We start from the raw sequence: 15,349 nt of genomic DNA on the forward strand, positions 1-15,349 counted from the left end.
CCTCCTAGTGACATTGTACTAAACTGTCAGTCATAGCTGCCAACGTTTCAGATTGCTACGTGTGACATTTTCATGGTTTGAGTGTACTTATGAGCAATATTCAAGATCAAATGTGTGACACTTAATGTGACACTTTCTCGTGAGCAAGATCAAGCAATGAAGGCAATAGAAATAGATACACTAAAAAAAATTACACTAATTTGAGCAAAACTTCAAGAAGATCTTGAAACTGTTGCAAAGCAGCTGAAATGGAAGGACACTAACCTAGTGCCCTGTGATTAAAAACATTAAATACAGTTCTGTTATATGCTAGTACACTTTCTTTGCAGCAGGCTTATTAACCATTTGCACTACTTTAAGGGGAGTCAAAACTGAGAGTGGACAAATTTGGTCTCTTTCCAGTAGGCACATTAATCAATAGAGTTATCTGTGACATTTTTATTGTTGCCTGAAAACTGACAGACACATAAGTAACTCAGCAGCAGGTGCTTTTAAACACATACGTTCCAAGCACAGCACCCCACCCCAGCTCAGCCCCAGGTGGGGCTGAACCCCAAGTAACAAAAGGATTTCTGTGACAAAAGCAGTAATCCACTGAGGTATCCACATTATATGCATGGAACACGTTTTTTTCAACAGGCACATTAACCCTCTGCGCTACTTTATGGAGCATGCCCCTAGACAAATTCAGGAATATTTATCATGAGAATTTTCTTTCACTTCCCAGCTCACTCTGTCAGGGGCTGCAGACTTTACTTGTTATTTAATTCTCCACGGTTTATTAACATAAACCTTCTGTTACCAGAATTCTCGAGCTGGAACTGTCGGTGATCTGCGTTGCGGATCGGTGTTACAATAATAGGTGAGTGTTAGCTTGCACACGCTCTTCCGGTTTTCTATTTTTTTTTAAATTCTTTTTTATTATTTTCATTATCAGCGTAAACGAAAATTTCCGGTGAATTACAGTCATATTATACCACATTATTACATATTCCCATATCAGTAGTACAAACTCTATGTTCAGATTCTCATTTAGATCTTCAGAGTCTACAATCAGTCCCTTCAAATAGAACATGTTACTATCTTTAATGTTCTTCCTCCGAACTGTCCTCATTATGTTCTGGCGGTGGTTCACAAATGTCTCCCCTGAACTTATTCCACGCTCCCCACACCTTGCTCCATTTCTGGGGGCAGCCCCGATTAATAAACACTGTCTTCTCAGTCACCATAGCCATGTCCATATCCCTGCACCATGCAGCCAAAGATGGCACCTTTGCGGTCCCCCACTTTTGCGTTATATTGCGTTTAGCAACCATTATCCCCAGCGTGGCCCAGTTCTGCGCCGGATGAGAAACGTCATTCAGCTTCCACATAATTAATAAGAACCTCTTTGGTTCTGGTATCAACGACACCCCTTCAGCCTGCGATACTGTTCTCATTATTTTCTTTCAGTAGTCGGCGATCTTCGGACAGTGCCATATGGTATGGTAAAAGGTACCTTCCTCCCCACAACTTCTGAGGCAATATGGATGTGATGTTTTTCCCATCTTGCATAGGGTATGTCTAGTGAAGTAGGTGCAATGTAGGATTTTAAGCTGCACTAGTCTGAGTCGCGAGGGTATGCTCACCTCTCGAGGCGAGGCCAGCGACTCCTGCCATTCTGTGTCATCAAGGTCGCCCAAGTCACGGGTCCATTTGTCCCCGAGTGGTGCCGTGGGGTCCGGGAGGTTATTAACTAACTTTTGGTAAGTGAATAATGTAGCCCGCTTTTGCATGCAGTCCGTCAGTATCCTGTCCTTCACGGGGGTAGCCTCAGGTACCTCGGTGCCGTGTGGTATGGCCGTGGTCAGTACGTGCTTGATCTGCATGTAGTGAAATATTTCAGAGGGAGCCAGTTCGTATTGTTGCTGAAGATGTTCGAATGTGAATACTTCCCCCCTAGACCACTTGTCTCCCACCGTGGATATGCCTATGGTGTCCCATTGCTCAAATCCCTTGCTATTCCTGAGTCGTCCCAACCGCTTAGTGTCCCAGAGAGGAGTAAGTTGGGTTAGAACCCCCCGCCAGCCCATTTTTGCCTGCGCCGCGTGCCATATGGTGACAGTGTGTTTTGTGGGCCCTATTAGCGCAGAGGTGTGTCCCTTATTGTAAAGTGCAGAGAGTATATTTCTGGGTCCCAATAGAAACCTGTCCGTTCTGTATGCAGGGTCTGCCTGCAGGGTATGTATCCACTAGTTGATTACTTTTAATTGCGCCGCCCAGTAATACAGTTGTATATTTGGGAGTGTTATCCCGCCATAACCCCATGTAGGCTTCTCAGGTTCAGTGCCGTATGTCTGCCCGGCATAAACCCTGACTGGTCCGGGTGTATTAGGGTCGTAAGATGCGGTGTTAGTCTAATCGCCAATAATTTAGTGAGGATTTTTCCCTCCGCATTGATCAGCGATATCGGGCGATACGAGGTACATTCTGCAGCAGGCTATTCCGGTTTAGGAATCGCCACTATGGTAGCTAATCGCTGTTCAAGCGGTAGTTCACCTACCTCCAGGCTGTCAGAGTACATGCGCAGTAGGTGTGGGAAAATAGTTCCCGCCATCTTCTTGTATAGCTCAATAGGCATACCATTAGGACCTAGCGCTTTGCCAGATTGCAACGACTGGATCGCGACTTGTAGTTCTTCCACCGTAAGGTCCGCCTCAAGCGCGAAGTCCGCCTCTGGGGTGAGCCTAGGCATTGTTATGTCTTTAATATAAGTCAACACATCCTCCATTGTCATCGTGGATGATGAGGTATATACTCTGAAAATGCTGTGCAAGTGTGCGTACTATAGTCTGTTTTTCCGTCGTCATCTATCCTTCCTCCGTCTGAATCTGTGCTATCCCCGTATTACCCCGCTCACTCTTGTCGAGCCATGCCAGAAGCTTTCCTGCCTTGTCTCCGGTTTCATATATTTTATGTTTGGTGGCCGTGAGCCTCGACTTGGTCGCCTCTCAAAGGTATTCTCTGTACTGTTGCTGCCTAATGCCCAGCGTCTGGGATGGAGGTGGTGTGGGGTTAGTAGAGTGGTGTGTCTCAGCCTCGTGCAATTCTAGCTCAATGTCATGTAGTTCCCGCTGCTTCTTCCGCTTGTGCAGTGCTATAGAAACTATGACCTGCCCTCTAATGATAGCTTTATAGGCCTCCCACAAGGTAGTAGGCGAGCTGACCGACATATTGTTTTCTTTGAAGTGGTGTTTTGTTGCCATAACAACCGCTTTTTTGATCTTTGGGACCTGCAAATAGCCGGGGTAAATGGGGTAAATACACCTCCGAGTCTTGTGGTGATATGAATAAGTCAATAGAACCGGGGAGTGGTCGGAGATGCCCCTAGGTCTGATTTCTATACAATCAATGTTCCTAAGAATATCCGCTGAGGCCAGGAAGTGTTCTATTCTAGATAGGCTGTTATGTACCCCTGAGTGGAAGGTGTAGTGCCATGTCATAGGGTGGTGCTGTCTCCACACATCAGTAAGCCCAAGTGCCTCCAGAAAACTCAGGGTATCTGTCCAGATTACCATCTATAGTCGCATTGAAGTCCCCTCCTATCAGGAGTTCCCCTTCCGGCAGGTCAAGTAAGAATTCGCTAAGGGCTGGGAGCGCTATCGCATGTAGTGCAAGAGGAATGTATACAGATAATATATTGACAGACCGTCCCTCCCACTGACCCAGTATGGCCGCAAATCTGCCTTGATCGCCTGTTTATGTTTTATGCACTATTAACAAGGATTGTTTTTTCACCAGGATGCCAACTCCTCTGGAACCCGAAGAGAACTCTGAGTACACTATCATTTTATACCCCCACCTGTCCATCACTTTACATGCGGTACCAGTGAGGTGCGTTTCTTGCAGCAGGGCTACCGTCGGGGCACAGCGCTTCAAACTTTGTAGAACCAAACCCCTCTTTATTTTGTTTCTCAGGCCGTGCACATTCCACGTGAGCAAGGACAGGGGGGTCACTTGGGTCTTGGGGTATGACTCCGAGTCGGGATCAGCTGGGGTTTGTGTTGCCATGTCTAGTAAAATGCCTGGGAGCAAATACGGAGTTATTGACGCACTATATACATCGGCCAATGTGTGAGAATACTATAAGCCTGAAATCGCCGCTAAGAACAAAAACCAATAACGCACAACACCATATAAACTGTCTCATCCACCAACCCCCCTCCCTACCTCCCTGCCAGACGGACTCAAAACTACCTGCCTCCCCAACTTTGCAGAGTGCTCAGTCCCAAACCCCGAAAAAGTACTTGCATGTGGGAGGTGAGAGGTCCAAGGACGGTCGTAGTCCTTCCCCACCCCGAAGACAGCTTTTGCATAGATTATGGTTCAGATCTTTGTGCAGGTAAGTCCATCTCTGCATCCCCGCACATCATCCAGTCGCAGAGTCCAACGTTCTCGCTCAGTCTCACAAATCAGTTTCACTCTGGTGCAGGTGTTCTTCCTCTTGCTCCTGGCTACGGTCCCCCGGGGTCCCCGTCCATCTCACTTCGTCGCTGGTTTCTCTCCGACCGTTTGTTTTCCCTTCTGCCACCACACACAGACACGCTGGGAATAACATCAAGTATGGCAGTTCCCTGGCTCTCAATTCTTTCTTGACCTCCATGAAACTCCTGCAGCGCTTAGAGACCGCCGCTGTATAGTCTGGGAAGAATTACACAACTGAATTCTGGATATGTAGTGGCAGAGGCACCCTTGCTGTTTGCAATATAGCGTCTCTATCCCTGAAATTGAAGATGCGAGCCAGTACAGGTCTAGGGGGGCCCCAAGTTTGGGCTTACCCCCCGGCACCCTGTGGGCCCCCTTAACTGAGAAAAAGGTTGATAGTCCCCTGGGTTGGAGTCTCGACTTTATGAGGTCCTCTACAAACAAGTCCATGGCTTGGCTCCCTTCGCTTTCAGGATTTCCCGTAATTCTGACATTGTTGCGCCGGGAACGCCCTTCTTGGTCGTCCAGCTTTACTGCCATGAGTTTGTTCTCTGCCTCCAGGCGATTTACCGTTTGTATCAGAGCCGTATTATCTTTCGTCAGAGATTTCGTCACTTGCTTCCGTGACCCTGGGCATCATTTTTTGAAAGTCCGCTCGTAGGAAGGAGACATCCGCTGGTATCGATCCCACCGTCAATTGTACACTGGTGAGGGCGGCCATTATGTCTATCAATGTTACCTTGTGTGTACATTCCTCTCCGGGGTACTTGTCCGCAGGGCCCTTACGTTCAAGTAGCGGAGGGAAGTCCTTTCCGTAGGTGAATTTGTCCAGTTTGGTCTGGGCGGTCGTGGATGGGCCCCTGCCCCTCACACTCGCACGGATGACTCAGCGCTATCTGGCCGCCGCCTGCCGCGAGACCGCCTGCCCCTCGCGGCCTGTCGGTTTTCCCACTGCGCCACTGGATGCTGGTATAAGGTCTGTAATTGGTGATGTAGGGCCAGGGGGGTCTGCCACGCAGCACCCCTGTATCTTGCACTTCAAGGACCTCCCTTCCCATTTTGCGGGGCGCGTTAGGTGGTGTCGCAGCTCCGGGGGTCCCTGAGATCGGGCCCCAAGGGGAGGAGGGGCGGCGCACACTACCCCGGCTCACCAGCGGGCTAAAGTAGGGACAAGCCTCCGCCGGCGGCACAGCCTCCTCTGCCCCCTTGCTGTGGTGTCCCGCGATGATCTCGCGCCTCAGTCCAACCGGCGGGCTCACCTTCAAAACGACTCCCCGGCTGCAGCAGAGCCGCCAGGCCGCTCCAGTCTCCGCTCCGTACCTGCACTACCGCACAACGGATTAGCACCAGAGTTGGGTCCCCAGACTCCTCCTGCACTCCGACATCAGTGTTAGTCTTTAGGGTACAATCTGTGACCGGATTATGTGGCGGATTAACGGGGGAGTCTACCGTGCCCTCGGAGCTCCCCTAAGCAGCAGCCATCTTGCTCGGCTGCAAGCCACGCCCCCCCCCCGTTTTTCTATTTTTAAACTTCAGATTCGTAATTCTCCTATTCCGTTTCCAGAAGCACTTAGAGGAAAACGCATCTTTAACTACTCCCTAATACACGCATGAGCGACCCGGTGAGCACATTTATCCTCGATTGTTATTACCTTCACGCTCTTATAAGCATTATTGTTTAAGCCATTTCTTTTCCTCATAGAGCTTATCGATCCTGCACAGTCACGTGATTCTTTTTGATTAAATCTTCCTATTTGGTCAAGGTGAGCTCTTTAATGTACAGTCTATCTGCCATTTTCTTTCCATCACTTTTTCAACGCACATATCACAGTCGTTTTTATGAGACTCATGGGCACTTCTTCACACCAGGGCTTTATATCTGGCGGTCTTTTATACCTCTTTATCTAGTGCACCAGTTTCTGTTCTGAGCTTGTTTGCACATCAGATTTGGTTACTAAATTATAGTTACAATTTCATTGTTGGCGAGTGACATCCCTACTTTCAATATTCACATAAATAGCATTGTTTGTATCTGTTCTTTTTCAGATGCCCCTGAGGAAGGGACCCCAGAGTCCCGAAATGCATAGGGCTTAATACAAGATTTTGTTATCAGTGGGAAGATACGCAATCACCTTCAAAAGGATTATGTATTCATGTTCTTGAAAAGTTTGTGTTGTTTCAAAACCGCTATTCGCATTATAACTGTGTATTGTTAATGATGAACAATAAGCATTTAATTGATTGTCTTATGCTTGGAAATATACACATATCAATGAATTAGACATTATCTGACGTTTTTGTTTATTTTGTCTTTATATTGATAACACACATTCTATTTGTATGTATTAATATAGAATCAATCATTCACCAGGAACAGTGCTCTCCACAACCAGGTTCATTTCCTGTTTAAGATGGGAACACTTTGCATCAGTATTCAACTGGATCATTGCTACTCTTTTCTCCCACATCCCTGTTTATGGGTAGGGTGTAATTTGCTTAGGGGATGTTTTAGCATAGTTGGAGCTAACCACAAATAGAAGACTCCAATTACACGTTTGGGTGTGATTTGAAAGTTGTTGGTAGATGATCCTGGATCTAAGGTTAATCCGACAAAAGGGTGTTGCATGCGATTTAATGCTACAAACAAGGTGGGCAGGAATGCTTGAATTAACCTCAGCCCATCTGGAATAAACAATTGACTGAAATGCAGCCCCCAGTGACTGCCAATGACTGACACTTTTTGCAAGCACTACATTCATCACCTTTTTAATTCTTCTCACTATTAGTCCCTAAATGTGATGGATACGCCCGGATGTGGGTCCTGTACTCAGCGAGTCACAGGACTCAGGCTACCCCTCACTGCCAAGGCCTAAGTAGGGCAAAACCAGTCTTGCGTTGTTGGTGTTACTGTTCTGAGGGGACCTGGCTTGGCAGTTCCTGCTTGACTGTTCTTATTTGAGCAGGAACAAGGCTGTTCTGCATATAGTTGGCCTCTGCCTGGTGTGACATGGTGGGAGAAAAACGGTTGACAGGAACGCAGCCACCAGTGACTGCCAATTGCTGAGATATTTGCAAGCATTCTCATCATTACTTTTGTGACTTTCTCCTGAAAGGTTCAATGACCTGGCTCAGTGAGGGTGGCTGTTGGGCAGGTGAAAAACACTGCAGTTTGGTCAGTTTCTGGGGTGACTAAAGGTGCATTCTAATGGGATAGGTTTATTGTTATATCTGGTAGGGACACACACTTGTTTTCAAGCTGGCGTCTTGGTCAACGGTAGGTGAATGAGTTGACTTCTAAGAGCAACATTTGTTTGGGTCATGTAATGTGGCGCCATATTTTGATTGGTTGTGTGATTTCGTGCTCTGTGCTTTTCACTCCGATGCATTGCCAGGTTAGGATCTGCGTCAACATCTACAGGACGATAATTGCTTAGGTGAGTAGATCTTCCATGCTCAGCCTTCTTAAATGATGCATCCAGCAACTGGAGTAAAGCGGCATCGTGCCACAGAGTAGGCATGCCCTTTCACTCCTGACCTTAAAGCAGTTCCTTCATAGATCACTTAAACAGCCATTGCTAAGATAACTCAGGTTACCCACAGGGCAAATGTTTAAAGTGAACTTTCCCGTCCTTCCTTCCAGTCCTCACCCACTCCTCGATCTGATCTCAGATAAGGCACCTTTTCTTTACATTGCACAATGCTACAACTAGGTTTATGCTATATAATTTCTTAAATATACTTTCATACAGGTTTCCTGGGTGGAAAGCTGTTGCCTGGGTGAATCGTGTTAACTATTGTACTAACTAGATGATTGAGAGTTTCGAAACACTGGTGAAGTACATTTTGTTGGGGTGACTTAGTTGACTCAAATTCATGTACTAGAGACCTTTAACAAAGAACAGAGAAGCAATTTGCTAAAAATAGATACGTAAACCCCTCACAAAAAAGTTAAAGCCGCAAAGCTGTAGACATCAGAGGATACAGACCGACAATAGTATGGGTACATTAGTTGTAAGGCAGAAAATGCTTATGAGGAAGAATGAAAACAGTGCAAGAGGATAGTCCAGCAACATGGAGGGAGAGGTCAGATGAGAGAGAAAGTGGAGTGAGAGAGGTTGGGAGAGAGATTTAAGAGGAAACAAACCTTTTCTTTGAAGCTTATGCTGACTGGCGAATGAAGTTCAGTCGCAGTTCAGTTAGAACAGCACTGTTTTTAGCTTTTTTCTCAATAGAGCAAAGGTCTGTACATTTCCAGTCCATGGGAGAGAGTTCAATAAGAGAAGTGCTGCTCCAGGAAAGGTTTCAAAATCTGTTTTACGATTTTTATTTTTTTCCACAAACTCAGGTTATTAATGCTCATTAAGTTCTAGTTGGAACCAGAAAATGTTAATGAGGATCTTGGATACTGGGGGTAGCTCTCGACCAATTACTTCAGTGATCTTGCAGACCAATTTGAAAATGTTCTTGCTTCAAGGTGGAGCCAGTGGAGATCCACTACAACAGGGACAATATTTTTTATATTTTCTCATGTCAGAGAGAAGCCTTTCCTATCCGTCGAGGACAGCTTTGATTGGGATTAGAGAGGCTTCTGGAAGCCCACTAAAATGGATTCCCCGAGTCAATACTGGCTGACATTTCACTCTGTACAACAAGCCAGAATCCATTTTGAGGAAGAAATGGTCTGAGCTTCTTCACAGCCTGCAACAAAGTCCTCTTTTTAATTGGTACATGATCTATGTGAGCAGACCTGTAGTCAAGGCACATGCCTCGTGATTTCACTTTGTTTGGGAAGGGGTGAATCCATTGTAACTCAGCCCTTCAACCTCGTCTTTCTTGAATTTTGTGTTTTAGGGTTACTGCATCAAGATAAATTATGCTTTCCCTGGATTAACGTGGAGGAGATTAGAAGGCATCCAATGTGTAGGTTCAAAAGACATTTTCCAGTGTTATTATGTCATGTACTCCGGAGACATTTCATCTTTAAATAGCTGATTGTCATCAGCACATTGGTGGATGCCCGTGCCTGCATCCTCTTTCACGATTCAAAGAGGCTCCATATACAAATGACCAACAAAAGTTCCAACACCCACTCCTGGGAAACACAACACGTGACGGGGGAAGATCTTAGCTAAAGCCCGCTAGCCCTACTAGTTGCTTACAATTCTTCAGGAAGGATGAGAAGCATTTCAGATCATCACTCCTAATGCACCTGCATACTCCCAGAGTCTGAGGGGGCCTATGATGATCATGTAGGTGGCAGCCCGCCAACAAATCCAGAAAGACGAGGAAGCAAGCGCACCATTGTCTAACGAATATTGAATGTCATCTAACATTTTGAGAGTTGCTCCCTGTGTATGCTGCAGGCCCTATTAAATCCAGGTAGGTATGTAATACCTTCTTTTGTTGGATGGCCACACACTTCTTGATCACCTTGCCCAGGTAAGGCAGATTTGTTACAGTGTAATCAACCAATATACTAGAGTCCACTGCGATGTCTGGTTGTCGGAGACAATGAACCAGTAGTTAACTGAACTTACGTTTCGAAGATTGAAAATGGTAGTTTCCAGTTGCCTCTATGGTCAAACATTATATTTATGGAGGACTCATGTTTGATATTAAAATCCCAGCGGATTATGAAAAGAGCAAGTAAAAAGATGCCAAATAATATTTTCAGTGTCTAAAGTAGGTGCAGACATATTTTTGTATATGTTTAACAGTATTTAACAAGATCATCATCACTTTTCTCACACATTGTGCAGCTTAATTCTTTTTTCAGCAGGTGAAATTAAGATAACTTCTGCATGTGAGCAGTTTGAAATGTTTCTACCAAAATAAGCAACCAAGACTGTCAAGACAGTTTTCTATGTTTGAATAACACATGCTTTCAGACAAAACTATAAATTCACAATTCAAACGTCTAATAAATGTGAAGTTTTTGTTTATTTTTGATGCTGACATTTTCAATAACTACTATATAGATCCTTCGATTCATTGTTCTTTAACTGATAAAAAAGTGACTTAGAAAGGAAGGAAAAAACAGAAGACTGAAGCGATGTATGAACGAGACAGCATGTCATGGCTAATATTTGAATTAGAGGAAGTAGTAACTTTTCCTAACTGTTCTTTTCCTTTCTGATTAGTGTTGTCTCTTTCCACTCTGACACATTTCTGCTCCTCCATTATAAAACGGCTTTCAAAAAATATAAAAAATTAAGGTTAGTTTCAATGAAAAGAAGAATCTTGTCTGGCCATGGGTGGCAACAGGCTGTCTGGAAATACAGGTCTTTCATCTGTTTAAACCCAAATATCATCCACATTTTGTTTGTCACAACCTGCTCTGACCCATTCTTACTATTCTACTTCTGGCACTCCTTCCTGTAATCTCCTAACTTACTCCCAAGTATCAACAGCAGACAACAGACTGCAATCCGCAACATCTGAACTTTTATTGACGTATTCTCCATAATGCCCGCCCCCTAATATACATCAGTAAAAAAATTGTCGTCCAGATATTTTCATTTTTAGGTCAAGCCTGAGTCAGCGCACATGCGCTGCTGTGGCAAGCTGCTCTGGCAAGCTGCTGTAGTGCAGTATGGAAGAGAAGCCCCTCCCACTCTCCGCCCATATTTGTCATTAACTTGTGCTGTTTTCCTTTGTAAATGCAGGCTTTTGATTGGTTAATAGGCTTGTTAGTCCGGCCTTAGTACCGCCTTGTCTTCATTTGTAACCTCTCATGGCTACTGGTCCCTTTACAAGGTACGTGTCATTTAGTCTTGTAAGCACTATTTTCTCTAATCATCTTCCCCTATTCCATCCACGGCATCACAGCATGCAGCTCACTTTTATATTATTACTAATATATTTATTTAAATGACAGCGCTGTCCACTTTTACTGTACCAGCTGAGCTTATTTAATTTACAGCGCAGAGCGCTTAAGAAACCGGCCTGCGAGGAAGTGAAATTGATTTTATTTACGTTTCTTGCCTGGTCTTCATTGATATTAAAGTCTAAACTCATGAAATCTGGGGGTGATGACAGGCAGCTTGTCTACCGAAGTCAAAGGGGCCACTCCTTGCGTGTACGCATAAGCTGCTTTACAGACAAGCATTGGCATAGCCAATAGGTCTCGCTTTTGGGACCTTATAAGTATTTAGCTATGCAGCACAAAATCCTTGGTGCAACAAAATCACCTGTTGCATGGCTAAACACTTATAAGGTACAAGGTTTAGCCATGCAACAGCTGATGTTGTTGCACCAAGGATATTGTGCTGCGAAACTAAATACTTATAAGGTCCTAAAGGCGAGACATATTGGCTATGCCAATGCTTGTTTAGTAGGGTCGTTCAGTTGTCCATAATGTCTTTTTGGTATATGTAGAGCAAGAAAAATGCTTATAACACTTTTTCATTATAACTTTGAACATGCTCCACAGCAGCCATGCTGCTCTTCAACACAGCTTAAAAACATTGGCAAATGCAATAGCTTTCATAAAACACCTATAAGGTCCCAAAGGCGAGACCTATTGGCTATGCCAATGCTTGTTTAACCCACTGTCATCTTTGTGCATGCCTTGCCCGTTTCGAGTTTCTTTTTAACAAAGCTTCTGAATGTTTTCGCTTTTTTTTTTAGTACACGTTGGGCTTGCCAAAAACATCACATTTTTAGCCCAGCGATACTGTTTGCGTCTCAGAAAAGGAGCCAGTGGTCATGCCATCGCTGTAAAGGTGTTAGCCAATGAAAGAACGCTTGCGGTTCAAACCTCGTTTTCTAACCCAATCAACCTGTCATAGTTGAGCTAATGCGCTGTCTTTGAGGGTAGAAACAAACTTTTTAAAAAATAACAAGAACATGTGCTGCAGGGGATAGGAGTGCTGAGAGCAATCGCTGCAGGACTTATTGGCCTTATATGGAGCGGTAAATAAGAAAAATACATTTATATTTGAACCAATTCCTGTCTTTTCTAAAGCGAACCAACCCGGTAGCAAATAGCATCTGCGAGACTCTCCAAAATATTGAAGAAGACATTTTTTTTTTTAAAGAGCTGCGAGGGGTGTGGATGAGCAGGTTGAGGGAACTGGAGGCAGGGAGGAATAGGGAGTGGGCCGGGCGGAGTTACAGGTGAGCTCTAGGCTGAAGGCAGAGGAATAACCATTATCTAAAAAAAAAAAGCCAGTGTGGGCAGAAAAAAATAGTGGTGCGGGGAAAGAAGGAGCAGTATGGAGTGTGTGTGAGGGAATATTGGAGGGCAGAAGCAGCAGACAAGAAAGAGATCATGTGGGGAAAGGAGGAAGCAGCATAGAGCGCACAAGAGGCAGTGCTTGAGAGGGCAGGAGCATAAGGAGGGAGAGAGCGACCACGGAGGTGGAGCAGGCTCGGGTCACGGAAATAGTGGTGCGGGGAAAGAAGGAGCAGCATGGAGTGTGTCTGAGAGAATATTGGAGGGCAGAAGCAGCAGACAAGAAAGAGGTCATATGGGGAAAGGAGGAAGCAGCATAAAGCGCACAAGGGGCAGTGCTTGAGAGGGCAGCAGCATAAGGAGGGAGAGAGCAACCACGGAGGCGGAGCAGGCTCGGGTCGCGGACGCGGAAGGTGAAGCAGAATCTTCCGGGGCAGCGCAGGATGAGGTAGAAGCAGAGACAGACATGGGAGCTGGCGGACCGGCACTAAGGAGGCCAGGGAAACCAGTAACAATAGTTTTTTAACTAAAAGGTATGGGTTAAATGCTGTTTGCGAGGAAGCTGAGTGCTGAAAGCAAAAGAAACAAGTTTAAAAAAAAAAACACTGGGAGGGGGGAGGAGAAACACGAGAGACGGCCTGCGGCCGTCAAAGTGAAAGTACGGCCGGCATTGCTGTGGGGAGGGGGGAGGAGAAATGCTGGGGCCTTTGAAGTGAAGCTTCACTTGTGTGTGAGAGGTGTGGGAGGAGTGCGGCTCGGCTGAGCCAGAGCGCACGCTGGGGGAAGCTTGTGGGGCGGAGCTGCTGGGGAACAAATGGCAGATGGCTGGCGATTTGATGCTGTGCACGCACATTTTAGGTCAATGCGCTTGCGCATTGACCTAAAAGCGCACGGGCACAGCACAAAATCGCCAGCTAGTTAAACCTCTGTTTAAGCCCCTTTATATCTCGCTCCCGCTCAATGCGCATGCGCATTGAGATAGGTCGCTCGACCTTAAAAACAGAGAGGGACTCTCTGGGGTTCAAAAGAATACTGTAGCCTCCCTGATACATGGCAGAGGGCTCTTGGACTATTTATGAGGACTTTGTTGCTGTATGTGAGCAGAGAAACAGTTTCTACATCTGTGACGCCAATTGCTGGTTTTAGATGCTTTGGGCACTGTGCCACTTCAATTCAGTGCCACAGTGCAAGTGCTCCCTATTATAAATTGTTGTAATATATTAGTGACTCTATGATTGGGTCATTTGATTTTATTTGTCATACCCTAGTACAGTGCACCATGTGTGCCCAGGGCCTGTAGATCAAATGCTGCTAATGGGCCTGCAAAGCGATACAAAAGGGGATGATGGACGGAGCGTTTGAACAAATCAAACACTCACCCCAGTCAACTGATCTGGGTTTAATCCATCACCATTCTTTAGTTCACTCAGCCACCCCAGTTCAGACATGGCTATATACAAATCAGTCTGACCCTGTGCCTTATGGGAACAGTCCAGACCGAACTGCCAAGCCATGTCTTCCCTGGACCGGAAACAAGCATCCTGGAACCGGTTTCGGATCCATAATCCTCATCAGCCAGGCTATCTTGAATCCAGTGGCCAAGTGAACAAGGGACTCACGTCTGAGCATACCCTGCCACACTTAGGGCGAACAAAGCGATACAAAAGGGGATGATGGACGGAGCGTTTGAACAAATCAAACACTCACCCCCAGTCAACTGATCTGGGTTTAATCCATCACCATTCTTTAGTTCACTCAGCCACCCCAGTTCAGACATGGCTATATGCAAATCAGTCTGACCCTGTGCCTTATGGGAACAGTCCAGCCCGAACTGCCAAGCCATGTCTTCCCTGGACCGGAAACAAGCATCCTGGGACCGGTTTCGGATTCATAATCCTAATCAGCCAGGCTATCTTGAATCCAGTGGCCAAGTGAACAAGGGACTCACGTCTGAGCATACCCTGCCACACTTAGGGCTAACAAAGCGATACAAAAGGGCCTGCGGCACTGATTGTGCCAAACACAGAAGCAGCTTGTAAAGTTTGTCTCAGGCCTGCCATTGCAGAGCCTGTGTGCATTCTAGTACTGCCATGTCGACTTGGTAAGTGCACCCACTCACCAGTCCTAAACCTTTCTTTTTCTACATGTTAGCCACCCCTGAGGTAGGCCCCAGGACAGGGTGCATTGTATGTGAAAGGTAGATCATGCTCTTATGTGTGTAGCATGTCCTGATAGTGAATTACAGCAAATTTAGTTTTTCACTATTGCAAGGCTACCTGTCCCCATAGGCCAGAATGGGCAGTTTGATTATAACATCTTATAATCTTAACTGACCCAGGGAACATGGTAGAAAAACGAATTTAGTATGCCTGAACTCAGAATGATAAAATACATCTTTTAGTAAAGTTGGGTTTAACATTCTGTGTTTGAAAATACCACTTTTAGAAAGTAGGTATTTTCTTGCCTAACCATCCAAGCCTGCCTCTGCTAGGTTGTATATTCCATGTCTGGTTTATGAGTGACAGGGGCTGGGGTGGCTCCAGGAGACAGGGTGAGTCAGCACAAGGTTGAATAGACCTATCTGCATTGGGAGTGGTGGGAGGAGTAGCACCAGGGCCTCAATAGGGCTGTGCCTGCCTTCCACAATGCTGGCTCCACCTCCTGTGGTGCGTCTGATGACCCTGGCCCACACTGAAAAAGGATGAAGTT

This window comes from Lissotriton helveticus, chromosome 1_2 (genome assembly GCF_964261635.1).
Source record: "Lissotriton helveticus chromosome 1_2, aLisHel1.1, whole genome shotgun sequence".
Taxonomy (NCBI): domain Eukaryota; kingdom Metazoa; phylum Chordata; class Amphibia; order Caudata; family Salamandridae; genus Lissotriton; species Lissotriton helveticus.